Source organism: Grampus griseus (genome assembly GCF_964374135.1).
Source record: "Grampus griseus genome assembly, chromosome: 5".
NCBI lineage: Eukaryota > Metazoa > Chordata > Mammalia > Artiodactyla > Delphinidae > Grampus > Grampus griseus.
In genome coordinates, this window is record NC_138998.1 from 89,226,765 (window position 1) to 89,240,186 (window position 13,422).

The window sequence follows — 13,422 nt, forward strand, 5'->3', positions numbered from 1 at the left end:
CAGAAGGGACGGAAAATTTTCACTGGTCCATCATGTATCTTTTGCAGGTATGGTTGCAATTTATTGCACGGGATTTGAAATCACACCGCTGGGTTTGAATCCCAACTTCACCACTTGCCAGCTGTATGACCTTGGACAAGTTATTTAACCTCTCTGTGGACCTCAGCATCCTCATTTATAAAGTGGGTCCAAAAACTGTACCCACATCATGAGGCTATTAGGAGGATTAAATAAGTAAGTTAGTACCTAGATGACACTTGGAATAATTCCTGGCACATAGTGAGAGCTCAATAAATCTTAGCTGTTTTTTTTTTGTTTTTTGGGGGTTTTTTTTGCGGTACGCGGACCTCTCACTGTTGTGGCCTCTCCCGTTGCGGAGCACAGGCTCCGGACGCGCAGGCTCAGCAGCCATGGCTCACAGACCTCGCCGCTCCGCGGTGTGTGGGATCTTCCCAGACCGGGGCACGAACCCGTGTCCCCTGCATCGGCAGGCGTACTCTCAACCACTGTGCCACCAGGGAAGCCCCTTAGCTGTTATTTTTATCTCATACTGTTGCCTAGAGGATGAGGTAGAATTCATGCCTGGCATATAGTAAGTAATCAATGTTCATTTTTATTTTATATTTGTTTATACTTATCATTCACAAGCATAGTAAACATTTACTGTTGAATTCATAAAGTCCCAGGTTGACCCATTTGGTATAGTTATAGATAGATATCTGGCCTAGGTTGACCCTACCACCAAGATCCTAGTACACAGAGAAGGCAACTGGGCAAGTACCACTGTCCCCTGCTCCCCACCATGGAGAGGGATGTTCTAAAAGGAGGATTTCTGTCTGATGTCCACAATGTAATCCACTGATGGGAGATTCTGGTGTGGTTTCTTTTTCTGATGATGTTGGCAATTAAAGGGCACCAACCACAAAGCAGCTTTCAGCATTCTCTTCTGAGGAATCATCTGATTAAAAGCTGTCACGGGGCTTCCCTGGTGGCACAGTGGTTGAGAGTCCGCCTGCCGATGCAGGGCACACAGGTTCGTGCCCCGGTCCGGGAAGATCCCACGTGCTGCGGAGCGGCTGGGCCCGTGAGCCATGGCCGCTGAGCCTGCGCATCCGGAACCTGTGCTCCGCAGTGGGAGAGGCCACAATGGTGAGAGGCCCGCGTACAGCACAAAAAAAAAAAAAAAAAAAAAAAAAAAAAAAAAAAAAAGCTGTCACGGATCCTCTTCCATAAACCTCTTCCAAAATTCTCCCAAAGAGAGTAAGCACTGACCTGCTAATTTACTGCAGTGAGAATGGAACCCTTCATAATATCAACAAAAGGTACTTTATTTTAAAGGGTCATAACTGATGCTAATGCGCAAAAGCTGAGAAAAGTGAGATTCGTAAAAGTAGCAGGAAAATATACTGAGTGTCTTTGCATCAGTCAACTGACATTCAGAATGAGGTTCACCCAAAGGTCACCCTCTGACCAGTGATTTACACCGGTCTGAGTTAAATAATAAAGCAACCACGGGGAAACTCAATGAAAAAAATATTGCTTCCTCTGCTGCCTGACTGGGAGGTGGTGAACGAAGGAATGTGATTCCCCAGAGAAAGTAGGAGAATGTGGGGTGCAGGTTGAGGGGGGGGGGGGGAAATCAGGTGAAAATGGCTTCGCCTTAATCGGAGAGGTATTGAAATTATCAAGAAACAAAGGAAGACTTGGCACCCCGAGGTCCGTGTTGGATAAAGCAATGTGCTACCCTGTGAAGAATAAGACGGCAGCACAAAGTGTGCTGTTTCTGACTAGCTCTTCAAACCTACTGAATCGTCAGCCCAAAGGCAAAACACTTATGATACTAAATAAACCGGACTTAAAATGTCCAGTGTAGAGTTTATTTTATTTTTAAAAGAAGCAGGTTTGTATTCTCAGGTCCTGTTCATGTCTATATAGTTGCTTTGGCCGTAGCGAGTGACCTGACCAGTTGATGCAAATGAACCAGATCAAATAAGAAGTCTCTTTGGTGAAACTACTCGTTGGAGTTGAGGTGCACACGTCTCTCAGAACCTTCACACAGGTAGAGATAGCACGTGGCCAGCCAGGCTGTCAGCCCATTCACTCAGGCAATCTATGAATCCCTCTAGAAGATTCCACAGGGTACAATCTGGCTCCAATGGAAACCTAATTTAAAGTGGTTCCCAGATGACCAGCCTGGAACCATCCTGTCCCCAATACAGAGAATCCGGGGGCTGCACATCTTTAGTCTGACATGACTATCAGGCACTTTGATTCCTCCTGGCAGGAAAAGCAGCAGTGAAATTTGTGTAAATCCTCCTTTCGACATAATGAAGCATTCCATAAACGGAACATCTCAGGACTCAATTATAAAAGCCAAATTGCTATTTTACTCACTAAGATAAATAGCTACGGCCTCATCAATCTTGCCCTTTGTAATTTACCTTATCTCATGGATACGTCACAATAACTCTATGAGGAAAACATTTGTTCTAGTCAGGTATCTATTGGTCACAGGTAACAAAAGCTCAATTCAGCCCAAGAAAACAGGAAGGAATGGAGGCTGGGGGGATTATTGTAAAGACTTCTTTTGGAAGCAGGATCATGTGCTTAGAGGGCAACGATGCCCAATTATCAGGGTCTAAGGTGAGAGGCAGACTGCCAGACAGGAGGGTACAAGCAAAGCCTTACCCCCAAATAATCCTAGTATGGCACTATTATCTCCACTCATCAGAAAAGAAAACTGAGGCACAGAAAAGTTAGGAGGGCTTAGTCATGTAGCTGGCAAGAGGCTCTAGGCTTTCTGAGGGCTTGGGTGTTATATTCAGACAGGTCTAAGTTGAAATCCTATAGTTTGCTTGCTGTTGGACCCTGGACAGGTTATTTAATCTCTTTGTGCTTCAGTTTCCTCACCATCAAAATACACTGATGTCAAAGGTTTATTTTTAGGATTAAATTAAATGAGACAATTGATTTAACTCATATAATTTAGTGCCTAGAATAGAACAGCAGGCAAAAAAATTGATACTAGCCTTTCTGTCACCTATGAAACCATGTCCTAAGCTGCACCACAGTTTACCACTGAATGTGATGGGTACTTTGCTGTTCTTCCTCCAAGTCTATGTGTTGCCACTCCCAGACTTCCAGCTCCATGGGGACAGTGTCTCACTCCTCTTGCATCCTGCCCTGGCTGGCTGAGCACATTGGCAGTCTCTTCAAAATCTTGCGGGAGTAAACTGCTGAACCAGTTCACATGTCACTCTCTTCCCCACAAACCCCCTAAGGACCACGCACCATTGTTGTGTTTCATTGTGTCTTTCTCAGGTCATCTGCATCTCTCGAGTGCCAACCTGGTTTTTTCTTTTCCCTTCTTTCTGTCTTTCATGCAGCTCCACCTGGAGGCCAATGGCTTGAGTTTGTCAAGAAGACAAATTTATCACAGGAGAAAAATGCCCTCCATTCAAGGAGGGCTGTTCAACTTCAGATGACTCCAGATGAAGAAAAGGAGTCCTGAATTCTACTTCCTGGGTATGTTATCAGGGAATTTCTCTGTTGGGATGAAAGGGGAGGGAGAGCAGGAAATCTTTATGCCAAATGGGGAAATTTGGGTAACATCTAAAGTGGAGGACTACTCCCAAAGCAAGTCCAATTGACCCTTGAACAGCATGGGTTTGAACTGTGCAGGTCCGCTTGTACATAATTTTTTTTCAATAAATATGTTGGAAAAATTTTTGGAGATTTGCAACAAGTTGAACAAACTCACAGACAAACCACATAGCCTAGAAATTTCAGAAAAGCTTAAGAAAAAGTTAGGTATGACCTGAATAAATAAAATATAGAGATATACATATAACATACAAAATATAGGTTAATCAACTACGTTATCAGTAAGGTTTTTGGTCAACAGTAGGCTATTAGTAGTCAAGTTTGGAGAGAGTCAAAAGTTATACATGGGTTTTCCACTGCATGAGGGTTGGTGCCCCTAACCCCTACATTGTTCAATAGTCAACTGTATTAGAATTATGAGTACAAATAAAATAAGAAGTAAAGAATTGCTTGCCTAAAGATGACCTCACATTATTCATCTCACAATCATCCCCCAGTTATTTTCAAAGTTGATATCAATAATGTGCTCCAAAAATCTTCTAGACAAGGTGTTAACTTTGAAGAGAGATATTCCACAAGGATGCATTAATGATAAGACCAGGAAGGGAAAGGGAACTCCTATTTGACAAATACTTTCATGTGTCTGCATTGACCTAGGCACTTGTAATACTTCATTCCTGCCCCCTCCCAACCTTGCAACATTGGTAATGTTCCAGTTTTACAGATAAGGAATACCAAAGATAATGCCCTCAGATTATGCAATTAATAAGGGATGTGCTGGAGCCCAGCAAGGAGGCTGCTACATACAATATACCAGGTCAGTCTTTCTTCTCAAAATTGCTCATTTCTCTTTTTCATGCTTCAGGCAACTCAGCTTGACCACCACTATCTGACAGAGAAGATTGGTCCCAAAAACATGACCCGCTAAGAGCAAGAAGAAGGAATGGAGTTGTTGTTTAGGAACCAACCATGACTGACCATCACTCATAAGGAAAGATTTGCACCTACTAGTTTGGAGCTATTGAAAGATCATTCTGATAAGTACAAAATTATTAGCACATGGGTTTTTGGGTCAGACCGAACTGGACTCTACCCTTTACTAGATGTCCTTGGGCAAGTTACTTAACCTTGCTAAGTCTCAGATTCCTTAGTTTAAGAGGAGAATAATAGTGGTACCTACCTCGTAGAACTACAGTAAAGATGAAGTGCAATAGCTTGTAGAAAGTGTTCCTTGCTTAGGAAAATGCCTGGTGCATAGCAAGTACTCAAGAAACGTTAGCTATCATCAGTAGTGGATAATTTTAAAGAAATAGGGATTTCTTTGTCACAGAAATTGCTACAAGAATGATAAAGAAGAGGTTCTTCCTTAATGAAGAAATGTGAATCATTTACGAACAGCACACATTTGCATGTAAACAATAATGAGATAATATCCTTAAATACAGTGTGTTTCTCTAAAAAGTCTGAACATACTACTTCCCACTGATTCTGAACCCCACTGTGTTATTTATTTACATTGTTAAATTGCTTAGCAACACCTGTTCTAGGCTTGAGTAGAGATATAAAATTTCAATCAAGAATAGGACAAAATACCACAAATGATAAATAAATATACAACTACCATATTAAAGACTAAACATGAAAATCACATTTATTTTAAAGTATCTTCCCGGGATTTTGACTTTCTGTAAATTCAAATGGTTCTTCCTATGCCATGTGTGAGGTGAGGGCTTGGTGTATTGGTGGAAGTGGAGGGGCATCGTGGGCAGGGATGGGTTTCGCTCCTTTTTTTAAAGCAAGTAAGGGATTTAATTGTCTCATATGACAAGTTAAGAAGCCTGGGGAGGCCAGTACAGTGCTGGAATGGCAGCTAAACTTGTCTGCCAGGTCTGCCATCCTTATCATGGAGCTTTTGTGTCCCTGGCATCTGATGCTCTGCCCAAGAAGTCTTCCCAGAAGATCTTTAGTCAGAATTGGGTCAAAGGGAATCTGTCTCCCCATGAGTCTTGGAGCTGGGGTGTGTATGTGTGCTTCTTGGGAAGGAATGAGTCTCTGTGCTCCCTGTTCCAGAAATTAATCCTGCTCTCTTTCCTTCCTTTCAAACCTTGACTAGCTCAGCAACGATAGAGGGGAGAAAGGTGACCGTGATAAACTCTCCCTACAGAAAAAGATAGAGACATTCACTTATTATGTTTTTGAGGACACGAATCCAGTCTTTGCCTCAGTTACTCTGTTGAGCAGAGTAACTCATGAGCTGCCAACACCTACAACATGCTGAAATTTCATCGGCTACCAATATCCCCCAGCCAAGGGTAATATTCTCAGCCTTCTGATAACAGCCTTTCCTACTCTTCACACGTCCATCCTATTTGCCCCATCTGTAACCTCCCCTGGAGGAGCTCTTATCATTGGCACTCCATTTTAAATCCTGTTTTCAAACAAGGTAGGAAGAAAAGAAATAAGCAAATGTTAGGTTTTACGATTGACTCAAAAGACCTTAGCTAGGTATTCCAACATGAATCTCAAAAATTTTGAGGGCTGATCACTTGGACAATTACTGCAAAGACTCCAAAATTGCTTTCCATTTCAGGTGGAGTATTTTCCATGGTATATTCTTTTTGTGTCTGTCTCTTTTTCTCCTTCTTGTCCTCCTGAATACTGAACTTGGGATCAAGAGACCCATCTCAGAGCTTACCTCAGGTCTAATTTCTAGCATGATTAGTTTGGAGTCTAGAATAAATCACTTTACCATTCTGAGTATCTATTTTTCTATATGTCCAATGAGGTATCTGTATTTGGTAAATGCCAAAGTCCTTTCCAGCTCCAAAATTTCTAACCACTTATGCATCTGAGAGGGACTTTCACTCCTGGATAGAATGTAGAAGGTCACAGCAGGCTAACAACCACATTGTAGCAAAAAGAAAAGAAAAAAAAAAAGATACATTTCAAATATCATTAAAGACATTGAAGAGCTATGGATGCAAAGAGAACTAGATAAACTAAAATTTCTAAGTGAGCTTACAATCACCAGCTGTTTGCTTCCCAAGGCACATTTGCCCATTGTGGGTACAAGCTGAAGACTGGATTTAGGCCAAGCAGAGGACTGTACTGGGAAAAAGAGAATACAGCAGAACTTTTGGTGAATGTGTGAGACTGAAATAATGGATTAGAAAACAGAGAAATGCAAGACTCATTCCCTTATGTTCTGGGGTGATAGGGAAGACTTATGTGTGCTGAACCAGAAATAGAAAGTAAAATCTCTTACAGTCTGCAATGCCTAGGAGACACAGTCCAACTAGAAATTTGGGTTTGCAATGAATGCACAGCAGTTCTTCCCCTTAAACCATTTGCCAGGCTTTGAACCTGTGTGAAGTGGAAGTCTAAGTTGTAAGCTCAAGATTTCTGAAGAGCATAACTTTTAGAGCTGAAGAGACCAGGAGCTGTTAGGCTCCCTATCAAAAGCCCAAGAGAACTCTCTACAAAGAACAGGGACAAACCAGAGGTGAACTGACACTTACCAAAAACTGCAACCCAACCTCACACCCAGCTCAATTTTTACCTATCTCCCTATCAGAGAAAAGGAGGAACACTTGCTGGTAGAAAATTTCAGCCAAGCATTCTCTGGGGTCTTTTGTTTTGTGTTGTGTTGTTTTTAATACCAAATGTCTACACTACAAGTCAAAATTCCTAACATGAGAAAAGAATGGAAGATGTGATTGATAATCAGAGCAAAAAAATAAAACAATAGAAGCATATCCACAGATAACTCAAATATGGTAATTAGCAGAAAATGATTTTTAAATAATTAAGATTATTATATTAAAGAAAATAGAGGATAAACTGATTAAAAGATTAAAAATTTCAGCAGAGAATTGGCATTGCTAAAAAGAAAGCAAATGGGCATTCTAGAATTGAAAAATACAATAATATCTAAATTGTAGAATTCACTGTATGAGTTTAATAGCATGTGGAACACAGTATATTTAATTCAAAGACAAGATTAATTTAAAAATAAAAGAAAGAAAACCCAAACTGAAACACAAAAGTAAGGGAAAAAGAGTAAGAAGAACAGAAGAAAACATAAAAGACATGTGGTACATAGTCAAAAGATCTAATGCATGTATAAGTGAAGTCCCAGAGGGAGAAGAGAAAGGGACTAGAAAAAAAGCAATTGGTGTAGAGATAAAACTGAGAATTTCCCAAGATTGAGCAAAAATATCAACCCACAGATCCAAGAACAGGGAACACTAAGAAGAATAAATACAATGAAAACCACAGCTAGGGGCGTTATATTCAAAGTGCTAAAAGTTAAAGACACAGAAAAAAGAGTCAAAGGGGGGAAACAAAACAAAATACACTGCTTTCAAAGTGACAACATCAAGACAGAGAGCTGACTTTTCAACAGAATCTATGGAAGCCAGAAGATAATGCTTTAACATCCTTAAAGAGCTGAAAGAAAAATATTATACCAAGTGAAAAGATACCTCAAAAGTTAAGCCAAAATAAGATACTTTCCAACAAACAAACCTTGACAGACTTTGTCTCCAGAGAAGGGCACTATAAAATTTACTAAAGGAAAATTTTCAAGCAAAAGGAAAATAATCCCAGATTGAAATATTAAATTAAGGGAAGGAATAAAGAACACTACAGTAGATAAATATATGTGTAAATATTTGAAAATATTGACTTTATAAAACAAAAATAAGGAAATAGTTGTGACAAAATAACAATGTAGAAGTAAAATTATAAATAATATCACAGAGAACTTGAGGGTCTAAATGAGGTTAAACTGTTATGAGGTTCTTGAATTACTTGTGAAGTGACAAAAATACTAAGTTAGGATATATACTAAGAATATATACTGGATATATACTGAGGCTATATACTGATCCTCTAGGTGGAAAGCTAAGAGAAAACCAAGAATGTATAATAAAAAGCTAGTGAATGAGAAAATGGAATATTCATACTTGATTCAAAAGCAGGTAGGAAAGGAAGAATAAAGGAACAGAATAGAAGGGATAAATAGAAAAAAATAGCAAGTAGAAAGAATTAAACCAACTATTTCAGTAAGTATATACATAAATGGAATAAACACTCCAATCAAAAAAAAAAAGAATGAATTTTTTAAATACATGATTCAATTATAGGCTCTTTATAATAAAAATAGTTTAAACCTTGAAACACTTATCTGGCAGTCAGCAAAGCATGGGCCTGGGAAATGAAGTGCCCTGGGTTTGAATCCTAACTTTTAATTATAAACTGTTTGAACATAGGTTAGTTACATAACTTCACTGAATCTCGCTTTCCTTATCAATAATAAAAGGGCATATATATGTGTTAGCATATGGTATTTGTTTTTCTCTTTCTGACTTACTTCACTCTGTTTGACAGACTCTAGGTCCATCCACCTCACTACAAATAACTCAATTTCATTTCTTTTTATGGCTGAGTAATATTCCATTGTATATATGTGCTACATCTTCTTTATCCATTCATCTGTTGATGGACACTTAGGTTGCTTCCATGTCTTGACTATTGTAAATAGCGCTGCAATGAACACTGTGGTACATGACTTTTTGAATTAAGGTTTTCTCAGGGTATATGCCCAGTAGTGGGATTGCTGGGTTGTATGGTAGTTCTATTTTTAGTTAAGGAACCTCCATACTGTTCTCCATAGTGGCTGTATCAATTTACATTCCCACCAACAGTGCAAGAGGGTTCCCTTTTCTCCACACCCTCTCCAGCATTTAAGAAATGGTTCTGAAGAACCTAGGGGCAGGACAGGAATAAAGATGCAGACGTAGAGAATGGACTTGAGGACACAGGGAGGGGGAAGGGTAAGCTGGGGCGAAGTAAGAGAGTGGCATGGACTTATCTATACTACCAAATGCAAAATAGCTAGTGGGAAGCAGCCGCATAGCACAGGGAGATCAGCTCAGTGCTTTGTGACCACCTAGAGGGGTGGGATAGGGAGAGTGGGAGGGAGAGGCAAGAGGGAGGGGATATATGTATACATATAGCTGATTCACTTTGTTATAAAGCAGAAACTGATACACCATTGTAAAGCAATTATACTCCAATAAAGATGTTTAAAAAAAATAGGGGCAATATTACTTATCTGCTAGGATTTGTGTGAGAATGAAATAAAATTAACGATAAAAGCTAGGACACAAGAACCTCAATGAATGATCAGTATTATTGTTTTCTCATCACCACCACCCACCATCCCAGTCTCTAATATTGTGGTTAAAGGCTTGCATGCTGGAAATACAGTACTTTGCTTTTAATTCCTGCTCTATAGGTTATTAACCATGTGACCTCAAGTACTTAAACCTAAACTCCCTACACTGTGGTTTCCTCACCTGTAAAATGGGTATCTCTCAGAACTGTGATGATAAAATGAAGTCACCTGTTAAGACACATATCACATTGCCTAGAACTTAAGTGCTCTCTACCCAGCAGCCAGAGTGACTATTAAAACATAACTCAGGGGCTTCCCTGGTGGCGCAGTGGTTGAGAATCTGCCTGCTAATGCAGGGGACACGGGGTCAAGCCCTGGTCTGGAAGGATCCCACATGCCGTGGAGCAACTAGGCCCGTGAGCCACAGCTACTGAGCCTGTGTGTCTGGAGCCTGTGCTCCGCAACAAGAGAGACCATGACAGTGAGAGGTCCGCGCACCACGGTGAAGAGTGGCCCCTGCTTGCCACAACTAGAGAAAGCCCTCGCACAGAAACGAAGACCCAACACAGCAAAAATAAATAAATTAATTAATAAACTCCTACCCCCAACATCTTAAAAAAAAAAGTAACACAGATAATGTCAATCATTTACTCAAAAGCTTCCAATGTCTTCCCATTGCACTTAGAATAAAAGCCAAAATCTTTACAATCACCAAGAGGTCCCTTAAGATCCATTACCCCTCTGAACTCATCTACCAGCTACCCCCTTGCTTACTTCAGACACACTGGCCTCCTTGTACTTCCTCAGACAAGTCAGTTATGCTGTTGTCTCAGGTTCCTTGTACTAGGAGAGTCTTCCTCCTGGGGAGTTCTTCCTTCTGCAGTCACCCACCAACTTCTCAGAGCCACACTGCTTGCCATTACCACTGTTGGGTCTTGTTCAAATGTATTAGTCAGTAAAGGCAGATGGGGCTACACTATGTAAAATCATACCTTACCGCCCACTCCACACCACTTCCCTATCTTACTTCCTTGGTTTATTTCTCTCCTTTGCAGAAATCACCGTTTTACATTCTTTTCTATTATAGTTCTTTATTAGTTGGTCATATGCCTTCCCGCATTACAACGTAATCCCACAAGGGCAGGGATTTTGGCCTTTGACCACTGCTGTAACCCCCAGCACCTAGACACATAGTAGGCATTCAAGAAATATTTATTAAATGAGAGAATTTAAAAGTTAGTCACCATTATTATTTACTTATCTGATCATTTCTTCCTCCTCTTCCTTCCTTAGTAACTATTGAAGGCATTAAGCCATACCGGAAATCAAGGCATAGCTCAGCTTATCCATCACTTCCTCAAGGAATTCTCCCCTGAATTCCCCATGTCATTTCCTCCTGTTTTGCCCTCTCACAGCATTGATCTCTGTTGTGTGATTCTCCGGTTTAAGTCTATCTTTTCTACTAGACTCATATCACTAGAGACCTCATCAATTTTTGCTTCCCTTTATATTTCCAACACTGGGTACAGAGCTTGGCACATAAAATATACTCAATAAATAATGAATGAATGAATGATCCGAATAGGCTCTTGATTTACTTTGCCTATTATAAAACTAATTCTGCACATAACTAGACCATTCTGACTGTGCTATGTTTAGTGTTTGTTCATGATTGATAAGCTTTGGCATTTTATGTGCCATTTCCTCACTGACACTGAACTGTATAACTTAAGCTAAGCTGTGTTCTGGTAGGTATTCACAAATGGTTCTCACTGGTTTGTATGCAGAGTAGAAGATGGAAGGGCGGTAAGTTGCCAGTCAGCAAAAGTCCATTGGCTACTGCTCAGATCTCTGAAAGTATCCAGTTAATATTATGCATTAATATTTCACTGATCTTGGAAATCAGTCTAGTAATAAAAAGAACAAGTGAAGATAGAAGCATTCTTCTTTACTGTGATGGAGGAATTATGGCAACTATAGTATAGGTAAGAGGAAGGAATGGTCATTTATTGGGAGCCTGTCATAGGTCAGACTCCATTCAAGATACTTTGCATTTATGATCCCATTTGACCCAAATCATAAATGTGGTTGAGGAGGGAAGATGTTGGCAAATGTAGACACGTCTGTGTATGCTTTTATGTGTACGTATTTGTGGGTGTTTGAAATGAGCAGGCTCTAGCCCTGTCTCTGCTTCATATTTGCTGTGCAAGCTTCAGCAAGTCAATTAGTGCCCCTGAGCTTCAGTTCCTACATTGTAAAACGTGGATCATAAGGCCCCATCTCACAGAGCTGGTATTAAGATCAAATAAAATAATGAATATGAATGTTCTTTGAAAAATATTGAAAACAAGTGTTGGGATGGGGGTGTAGGGTGTTGCAAGGATCAAAGCAACAATCTATGCCTTTGGACAGCATAATGTTTTTCCATTTTCCCTGATGAAAGCTAAATCTGGGGTAAAGTCATATTATATCAGCTGATTACCTATTCATTTATTGCAATTCATTCCAATAAGTATATTAAATACCTGTTATGCGCCAGACTCCATAAGGCCATGGAGAATAAAATGAACTAAACATGATCCTGCCTCAGGGAGTTCACACTTGAGAGGAGGAAACATATGGGTATAAAAATAACTATAAAATTCAAGGCAGAATATGCATAATGCTATAGATACCAGGAAGTCACACCGAATAATTTATACAATAACTATATACTGAATACCAACTATGGACTAGGCACTGTTCTAGAACCCAAAGAGACAGGAGTGAACAAGAAAGATAGAGAGCTTGTTTTCGTGGGGCTTACTTCTCATACATGAAAAGGGATAAACGGTCCAATTTCAGCTAACTGCTGTGTTGCGAAGAAAACAGGGTGATGTGATCCTGAGTTCTGCAGGAGCAACAGGTGGTCAGCTAAGGTCTCTGATATCTGAGCTGAGACTGGAGTGGTGCCAACAGGACTGCTTTGAGAAGATCTTCTGAAAGAGAGTTCTCCGCAGAGAGAATAGCAAGTGCTAGGAGCTTGTGGGTTTGCGGCTATGACAAAGTGAGAAAGTGCAGTGAGATAAGAAGACACGAGCAAGGGTGCATGGGGTCAGCTCACACACCACATTGTGGCTGTGTTGAAGAATTTGGGGTCTAATCAAGGTACAATGGGAAGCCGGGGAAGGGTTTAGAAAGAGCAGAGGTATGATCTGATTTATATTTTAAAAGAGCACTCTGGTTGCTACGTGGAGCAGGTTGACTGCAGCGGGGAGAAAGTGAATGAAGGAAGCCCAGACAAGATGCTATTTTTGTAAATCCAGGTGAAGGAGGATGAATGGTGACTTGTAGCTAAGCTAGAAGCGGTCTAGATGGGGAGAAAGGGACAGATGCAGGATATATTTGGGAGGTGAGCCAACAAGAATTTGAGGAGGAGGAAAAAGGTTGTTTCCAAATGAAGAACACTTCAGTTTCTATCTTTACTTCAAAATCCTTTAATGTCAAACAGTAAATATGTCTAATGTATATTTAAGCTAATATTAAAATACTTTGGCTCTTTAAAGTTTTCCTATGGTAAATATGGTTATTCAAGAAAGTTGTAAAAAAGAGCAGAGTAAAAATTGAGAAAAATATACAAATAGATCATATAAAATATG